The following is a 9983-nucleotide window of genomic DNA, read 5'->3' as shown; positions in this document are numbered from 1 at the left end:
CAAAGGGTGGTAGGCAACAGTGTTCCCGAGCGGCAAACTGCCTTTGCCGATCCCCTTTGCCGCCCACTCCGTATCCCCTAAGAACCATATTGTACGGGTTGAATAAACGTAATTTTATATAACAAATAAAAAAGTTATATCTTTAAAACCACGTGTATTACACGTATTGAATAAATGTAATATTGTTTACCAAATAATAAAATAATACATCTTTAAAAACCTCATTTATTACACGAGTTGAATAAATGTAAAAATTATATATATCAAATAATAAAAAATTACATCTTTAAAAATATGCGCATTACATGGTTTGAATAAATGTAATTTTTATACTAAATAATAAAAAAATATATATCTTTAAAAAACCCCGTGTATTGTACGAGTTAAATAAATCTAATTTTATATATCAAATAATAAAAAGTTATAACTTAAAAACCTTATGTATTACATGGGTCAAGTAAATGTAATTTTGTATAGTGAAAATAAAAATATTTAATATATTAGTACAAAGTTTGGTTTTCGTGACAAAAATAGATTATTCTGTTGTTGCAAAATTTGTTAACGAAGTCTCAATAAATTTAACCCTTTATTTAAAACTCCGTAAATGTATAAATGATAAATAATATTAGTTAATTTTATTTTAAGTTTCGTAAAATATATTTGATACCAAACTAAACAAAACGTTCAAATATAATTAATTCAAATAAATAATCTTATAAATGCGAAAGAGATTAAACTAAATAATAATTATCAATAAGATATTAAACTAATAATATTTAGTAGGAGGTTTACCTATAATATAAGATATTAAACTAAATAATATTTTGTAGGAGGATTATCTATAATTAATTAGAAGAGATTAAACTAAAATAATAATTATCTATAAGAAATGGCCTGCCATTCCAGTTATAGCTGGGTGGTAGAGGCTCTTTCCTCTTGGAGAAAAGACCAGGGTTCAAATCCTGGCATGGGGTGTAGTTTAGTATTTCTTGGTGTAGTTTAAAAGTAGGTTTAATGTAACCTTTGCCATTCAAAAAAAATAAGAAATGGCCTAATATGATGACAAGTGTCACTAAAATGGTTTCTTATATTATATAGTACAAGCGGTAAGACCCGTGTGCAAACACGGGTCGTTTCTTAGAAAACCATGCATAACACATATTGGCAGAACATATAGATATGTGTATAGATATTGTAGCAAAACGTATTATCTATTATAGATAAAAGACAACTATATGTAAATATAAAAGATATTTAACAAACTTAATAAAAGATGTCTAAAGCATGTCTAACAAACTTAATAAAATTCATCAGTTACATATACATATGATTATTTCAATTCTCTTATTCAAAAAAGAGAGTACATATGAAAGATGTCTAACAAACTTAACAAAATTATAATACAACTTAACTTTAACAAACATTAACTAAGAACATACGATCACCTGCCTAAACAACACACATCAAACCTCATTCAAGAATTTGTTACGCAGCAACATGTCCTTCGCTACATGTTGTGATCTGGTTAAATATACTACTGCAAACAATGTAACAGATGCTGATTCAACAATCTCCCTATACAACAGATTATGAAAACCCTTCTTTATTACTGATTTTTATTTCTCATCAACATCTCCCTAAATTGTCCTTTGAATTATAGTTCAAAGTCTAGGGAGAACATATCTTCTTCATCATCCATCTCAAGTTGAAGGTCCAACAAATCTTGGAGATCGTATGCATTCAGATTATATGCACTATCCATTTTAATCTCTTCAACACTACCATCTGATCTGATCAAAGTCAATACTTAGGTTTTTGAACATGACTTCCACTTTAATATTTTTGGATCAGTTGGTTTTCTTGGGCAAAGAATAATTGAAGATGAGTTTGGTGATTGTGGTCTGCTAACTAAATTTACAATTGATTCAGACAAATCAGATAATGAGAGAAGGTTTTTTGGAGTACCAATTTTTGAGACAGCGCAGCAGTTGTAGGATAGACTGACTTTTGAAGAACATTTGAATGTTCAGCTCTATCTTCTTCCAGCTTTTTGTAGGTCTCAATAATTTTCAGTTTAGACCATCTGGCAATGGATCTAACTGGACCATAATCAGCAGCCACAAGCTCTGCTCTCATTCTTTTAAACTTCAATACCTCATCTGAATCCACTGTTTTGACTTTCTTCCAATTAGATTGAGTTGGCTTTACCAGAGGATCATTGTTGATTTTTGTGATTCTATCGATATGAGTTTTTCTCTTACGTGTGGAGATGATTTCTGGTGAAGGATAATGTTTTGGTAGTGAAGATGAATGTATGGGAAATCTTTGTGACGTTGGAGATGCTTCGATTGTGGTTGGTGTAGTAAAAATGATCATGGCAGATGTTTGAGAAACTTCTGCCTCAGCAGCTGTTTGGTAAACGTCTACTGATACTTTTGTGTTCCCAACATCTATTGATAAAATGGGTGATGATGGTGTGGAAGGTATTTTCACCTTCTTTTGTAGTGGTTTTTTTGGGAAAAGGTTGGGATCTAGGTTGAGCAGGCAATACAATTTCTATAGGATTAGCTTTTGAATTTGGTGGCAACTTTCTCAATGAATCTTTCTCCCCCTTTTTGGCATCATTCCATCATCATCACCTTTCTCAAAGATTGATGTAGAAGTGGAGCCAGTAAGTTCCAACAGATGTTCCTTAATGTCTGCTTGTGTGTCTTTATACCTGGCATCAACCAAATTTCTGATAAATTCCAAACCGAAATTGCGGTTACTTTCAGCCAAATTCCTCTGAACTTGAAAGATGGGTTGCATAGAATTCCAAAGCTCATTGGCAATTTCCTGTCTGCTAGGTTGACTTTTAAAAAGCTCTATCATCTGCTTAATCAATTCTTTCATTTTAGCAACATCTGTTTCAATGTTAGACACTCTAACCGTCAAATCCTTATAAGTAAATTCATCACCTATTTTAATAGGATCATCTGAATTGCCACCTGTAGTGATTGTTTTTATTTTAATAATAGGAGAAGTCTCCATATCATCAGAAACAGATGCGCATTTTTCTTCGTTCTGGGGACTTCCCAGTGAAGCAGAGATTACAGTTGTAACCTCATCAGTAGTTGCCTTCAAAGGAGTCTTAATGATGTAACCACTGTCCAACTGATCACCAATGGGTTCAACAGTTGTAGTCGCTGCTCCACTTAAACTACCACCAAGAGTTTCATAATACTCAACGGAGATAACCTCCTCAACTGTTTGTAGAATAGAAGATTTAATTGGTTCAGACGCAATCATTTGTTGCGATCTACTATCAGTAATGTGTGCATTAGAGGAACTGTTTTCTTTCTGAAATTCAATTGCTTCTAACAGAGGTAATATTGTTAATGGAACTTGAGCCGAGGGTTGTGGTGTAGAAAGAGTGATTGCCCTAGTAGAGGGACTTTTAAACATACTTTCATATAAAAGCTTTACTTCATGTTGTGGTGTCCCTATATTTACAACATGATCCTTTTGTGACGATACATGAGGAGTTTGGATGGGTTGAGATCTTTCCAATAACTGTGAAGAAGTAGCAGTAGTGGTTTCAAGTGACATTTGTGTTGTCACTACATTAACCTCCGGTATCTCATCTTCCAGAGGAACCTTTTTATTTTGTTTAGTTTTGATGGACTTTTTGGATGTGACAGCTTTCTTTTTGCGTTTTCCTGGTGTATATTTCAAAACACCAGTTGTGGTGTCATGATCAGCATGAGCAGTTCGCTCAACAACAGAAATTTGAGCAACTGATGCAGACGCATCTAAAAGAGGCTCATCTCCCTTTGTTTCAGTTGTTGAACTTTTGACTCTTTATCCATAAGTTTAGTAAAAGTTTTACTTGTAAGACTATTTATTTGAAAAGCTACACCTTGTTCAAAATCTGTTTGTGACACTTGTTTTCGTGGGTAGAAGCTTAGAAGTATTGGATACAACAAAAAAGCATTACTACAAACACCTTTTTTCAATTTTTTCACATTTTTCACATTATTCAACAAATCAGAAAATAGTGCTTTTGATAAATTGTAATCAGGTTTTGTTAAAATAGCATAACCCAAATACTGAATGTTCAAAGGTATCTCATTAAATGCGGTGGTGTTGGCTGAGAGATAAATTAAAAGAGTATGAAACAAAAATTTCATTGGCGGAGGGAAGTTTCGTTTGTAGATAGTAACTTCCTTTAATTGTGCATCATACCCTCTTTCAGTGAACTCTGTATGAAGTTCAAATTTTTCAAACTTGTTCTTACCTGCCAAGTCGTCCAATTCAAATGTAGTGGAAATTGTAAAGGGAGAAATTCGTACCACACTTTCCCTGACCTTAGATGTGATGGCAACTGGATTATTATCTTCAGCCTCTATTTCAGCATTTAACCAAAATTGTCGGAGTGTTTCTTTATGAACCGGAGCATCAGCAGTAAGAATTGATATGTCTTTCGAAAACGTTAAAAGGTCAATTATTGAGTGATAGCTGGTATTTTTGCTAGTTTTCTCGAAGATGGGGAGGTAGTTGTGAGGGTTTTTGATATTCAGAGACATGATCGGAAAAGAAGGTGATTTGGGGATGAAACAGGATTTAAATTGGGGGGTTTTTAATATGTTGGAAACTGTTTTTGAGAATTTTGAATTCGAGACTGCAGTGGTAGAACCTCGATTTAGGGATGAAACAGCTTTTATATAGAGAGAAGAAGTGAATGCTGACGTGGCAGTAATTACAAATATTTGATGGCTAAGATCTGTCCACGTGAGAAGCTCTCTTGCGCCAACCGATGACAGTTGTTTGGAAACCTCTGTTGGTCGTTGGGAACAGTGTGAGTCAAACAGTTGTTAGATAAACAGAAGTTATGAGAACAGATGATAACTTTCAGCAGTTGTTTTATTTTTAGCTAACATATGCCCACGTCAGAACCTCTGTTGTCATAATGGATGACTGTCAGCAGTTTAGTAAATCAACAGTCATTAGGATAAACAGAAATTATGACAACAGACGGTAACCTTTAATAGTGGATGTATTTTTAGGCAAGCAGAAGTTTCAAAAACAGTTTTTTTCAATCGGTGTAACTCAACAGTCGTAATTCTAACATCTGTTATTAGCCCAACCACTGTTAGTATCAAATCCTCTGTTAAGCATTTTAAGATTGAATATCACTTGTTGTTCGTTAACATCGGTTGACCCATAGCATACCTTTGCATCTTCAGACATTTATTCATCAGCAGATGCTCTCTTTTGTCAGACTTTAGCTACAACACACCTTTTATAACACAAAAATATACGGTAAATCCTTCCAAAAAATTGTTGTTGATAAAAAAATTATATAATAATACTTATAGCAGAAGTTATAAAATAATACTTATTCATCATTATCCCAACCACTGTTGACCCATAGCAGACCTTTACATCTTCAGACATTTATTCATCAGCAGATGCTCTCTTTTGTCAGACTTTAGCTACAACACACCTTTTATAACACAAAAATATACGGTAATTCCTTCCAAAAAATTGTTGTTGATAAAAAAAATTATATAATAATAGTTATAGCAGACGTTATATAATAATACTTATTCATCATTAGCCCAACCACTGTTGACCCATAGCAGACATTTGCATCTTAAGACATTTATTCATCAGCAGATGCTCTCTTTTGTCAAACTTTAGCTACAACACACCTTTTATAACATAAAAATATACGGTAAGTCCTTCCAAAAAATTGTTGTTGATAAAAAAATTATATAATAATACTTATAATAATAAAAAAAATATACGGTAAATCCTTCCAAAAAATTGTGATGTGAGTGAAGTGACATCCACATTTTCCGCCTGCTCTCCTCCTCTACTTTTCCGGATTGCTCAAGAAACTGGATTCTGAATTGAAGCATGAGGTCTGTCATTGGGCTGCATATTATGTAAGTTCATGATAACGTCTCATCAAAGACTCATAAGACTGTAATACCCTGTTTATGGCGTTCATATCCTTAGGTATGGATTAGCTTGGATCTCATTGTTCAGCTGTTTATGAATTGTAAATGAAAAGGTGACCCATTTGATTCACAGTTTGTACTTGCTTCAACTTTATTTAAGTTGGCTGGTGTGCCATTTACTTACATGTAGAAAATTAGAACAGTGAAATAGTATTGTTGATTAATTGTGTTGTGTTTCTGAGCGATAGAGTTTTTTTTTTTACTACCACACCTCTGATTAGTTGTATTACTTTTGTTTCTGAGCGATTAATTGAGTTTTTTATTCGACCCAGTTACTTAAAATTGGCCTATATCGAGTCAAATGGGCCAAATCAAAAGTTTAGCTTAAAAGGAAACGGGTTTTCGTTATTAAGAAAAAATCATAGCATTCGTGTCAACTTTTGTAGGATAAAAATGTTGAAATGTAAGCGTATTATAAGCAAGTTTGAATCTTTTTGTGTTGTAGAGACTATGTATTCGATTCGCGTAGCAAGAACATCGCTCATAAATTCATAATTGGCCATTTTTGCACAAAAGCTTGACACTTTATTTGGAAATATGAATATAGAACACAACTCTGTTTCTCTGTTATGTTTTGTAGAAGAGCTGTATGTGGGACCCGTAGGTCGGCCTGGAACCAAAGATCTGTTCTACCCAACTCAATACTCACAGTCTTTCCTCTTTCAGTGTGTAGCGTGTCCCTAGAAACAACAGTGGTCGTACTGGCATAACCCGCTATACTGAGTGTCGTTATCGTATCGGTATCGTAATGAACCGATGGATAACGACCGAATTCCCACTGTACAATCATCTCTCATCGCACTTCACACACATCGACATGGTTCCAAGTGCCTTTAATTGTATAACCCATAACAGATCTATCAAAGAATGATCATGACATGTCATAAAATACATCGGTACGAATGTACGATTTTGTTTTCTGCTCTAATTATGTTGAATCACTGTCTCGTGAACAGGTCATCAGCACCACCATTTAAATCAAGTGACACCAGATCAACATGGAGCCACAAGGATGCCACCATTAGTGCCAATAAGTGTTACAGGTAGTTTTCCGAATCTTGGCTATTATGGCGTTCACCAGTGTCATATTGCTGTTACTATCCTGACCTGATCCATCTGCACAGTTTTAAACAATTTGACCTGATACCTGTTACTTAGTTTGACCTGATACCTATTACTTAGTTTGACCTGATACCTGTTACTTAATTTGTTGTTGGTGCATTTGTAGATAACTCCATAAGCTTGGGTCTGGTCCATACGTATTTAAAGTAAGCGGTTAGCTTTGTCATCACATTGGTTCTTTGTGCCCACCATCTGGTGAACGACCTCGCTTCTTACAAATGTACATTTACGACGCTAAGGATGAGATTCTACACATACTTGTTTTTATTTTATTTTTGAGAAAACTGACCATCCATTTTGGATTTGAATGTTGTAGAAAAGTTATTTAGGATATTGGATAGAACTAATGAGTTGTTTCCGATCCCATTACCATCACGCGAGAGACCAGTACATTGATTGCAGGCGATATCGTAGCAAAGGTAAGAAATCATTTTGCTTAATTTTCACTTACATAATGCTTACTGATCCTAACTTTACTATTAACTCAATTTAAAATTTTAACAGAATCACAACGGCTTATTCTGTTAACACCAGCCTCAAAAGCATTGACCATTTCTTCTGACACACTGGCTATAGCATCAGCAGCCTTTCGTTTTGCAGCCCCAGGTAATAACCACTCAAATTTTAGTTTATGTTATCCCGTAGAAAACTACATCTATGCAATACGAACATTCTAAAAGAAACCAATAATTTTTATTATCTACTAAATCTAACCACTCTTCATATAGGATCTGAAACAAAAAAAGTTAATATTACCTTCAGCAAAATGATTAACCAAAGATTTAGTTTTTATCATAGCTTATTAGTCTGGTGACGTGTTTGGGTGGTTTGGTTGGGTTACATGATTTATTGCTTTACTTTTTGTTGTTATTCCTGTTGAAATTTGTAGTGTGAGATGCAAAATCTATTCCGGTGATGAAAGCTGGAACAGTTCGTACAACCATTGATACCAGTTGTGTGGTTAGTTTTCCAGATATAGCACTAGATGACTTGTTTAAGGTTTGTTCCTAAATTCTTAGAGAACTGTTTTGGTTATTCATCTTTGCTTCACTTGTTTAACATAAAGATTAAAGAATAGAAGCGGTGGAAATGCATCTTAGAATCTCAACATTGTTGGGTTAATCTTGATGTTTCGGGTTGTTCCAGGTCATGTGCGGGTCAAATCGGTTACCGGTTTTGTTTAAATGTGTCACCGAATAGAAAACGGGTCATGGGTCGGCATGTTATCGGGTTACCCGCGCGTTGCGGCGGAGTCAACAATTTAAGTCAGAAGAAGAGACATGTCAGAAAAGCATGCCGTGATCAGGCCTGTGTGTACCAGATCAAAATCAAAGGTGAGTCGAAGGGACGATCTGTGTGATCGAGGGAAGAAAATCGGTTTGGTTCAGCGATTCGAGTAGAGAAGACTTGTGTGGTGCGGTTGCGGAGAAAACATTTGTTTGAGAAGCCAAGACCTGCGTTGGGGCTACGTGATCGTGCAGGTTGGTTTTGTGTATTTTGAATTTTGATTTGTTTCTATCAACGACTTCAGACCCCGCCACCTGTCAGACCTTACCGAGGTTCCAGTCTCACTTTGTTAGTCTTGAATCTTATATCTCTAAATTGGAAAACTGGGTGGATCTGATGCAGTGAAGGGTTAAAATAAATACTTATTTGGTACATGCTGGCTTGGCGAGAATTAAACCAATCATAAGTCAAAGATGTTGTAATCATTGTTATATATATTCCCCCTCAACTACTGTAAGTATCTCTGTGCTATTACCTATTACATTTATTTCAAAATTTGCTACAAATATCCTAAAATTTAAACCAGCTATGCCTTTAGTGTATTATAATTCCATGTGTGTTGTTAACTAGGCTTGATCCATCGCAACGTGCGAGGTGTTATTACTAATAAACAAACGGAAAATGAGAACAACACTGCAAATTGTTGACTCCGCCGCAACGAGCGGGTTCCCCACTAATACTATAAGCATAGAATGTTGGAATTACTTAAATTTTGTTAGAATCTTTTTCAAATGCATTATAGTATAGTATAGATAAGTCGTAAACAGATTAATACAACAAGATTTTGTGTAGGCTTAGTAGGTAGACTAGGCGATGTGAATGAATCTAATATGATATATATGTAACCAATCTTCGCCGTATTGCGGTGGGTACTAATTCTAGTAATATAATAAAATTGTGGTTGAAATATTGTTAATGGGTTTCAATACTTACAACTAATATTTTAAGTGCAAGTAATTAACAAAATTAATGCGCATGAGTTGTCTTAGTATAAACTAGGTTATAACCCCGTGTATTACACGGGGTTGAATAAATAATTTTTTTATACTAAATAATAAAACAACATATCTTTAAAACCCTCATTTACTGTAGGGGTTGAATAAATATAATTTTATATATTAAATAATAAAAAGTTATATATATAAGGGTGTAGGGAGTGGTTAGACACTTGAAAGTGGTAAACTTCAAAATCAACCAATGAGAATGTGCCATGTCATTCAATGAAAAATGTTTAAACTATGCTCAAAAGTGTCAGCAATGGTTAGACACTTCATGAATTGGTATACTATTTAAAAAAAATGTGTGATTGGTTGAGATATCATGGACCCCACCACACACACCTTCCCTCCCTTCACCGTTCGGCAACCTGTCACCGATCAAGAACTTCACCGCGCGGCAAAGGGTGGTAGGCAACAGTGTTCCCGAGCGGCAAACTGCCTTTGCCGATCCCCTTTGCCGCCCACTCCGTATCCCCTAAGAACCATATTGTACGGGTTGAATAAATGTAATTTTATATACCAAATAAAAAAGTTATATCTTTAAAACCACGTGTATTACACGTATTGAATA

At 34.7% G+C, this 9983-nt stretch overlaps 1 long non-coding RNA gene across 1 annotated transcript; it reads left to right on the top strand.

The window, feature by feature from the left end:
* The first annotated feature begins 6939 nt into the window (after positions 1-6939).
* On the top strand, positions 6940-7535 carry LOC110934771. Its single transcript, XR_002588612.2, has 3 exons — positions 6940-7048; positions 7234-7347; positions 7444-7535. It is a non-coding gene; the product is annotated as an uncharacterized LOC110934771 (long non-coding RNA).
* Positions 7536-9983: the final 2448 nt, after the last annotated feature.

Source organism: Helianthus annuus, chromosome 4 (assembly GCF_002127325.2).
Source record: "Helianthus annuus cultivar XRQ/B chromosome 4, HanXRQr2.0-SUNRISE, whole genome shotgun sequence".
Classification (NCBI taxonomy): Eukaryota; Viridiplantae; Streptophyta; class Magnoliopsida; order Asterales; family Asteraceae; genus Helianthus; species Helianthus annuus.
This window is presented reverse-complemented; position numbering and strand designations above follow the sequence as displayed.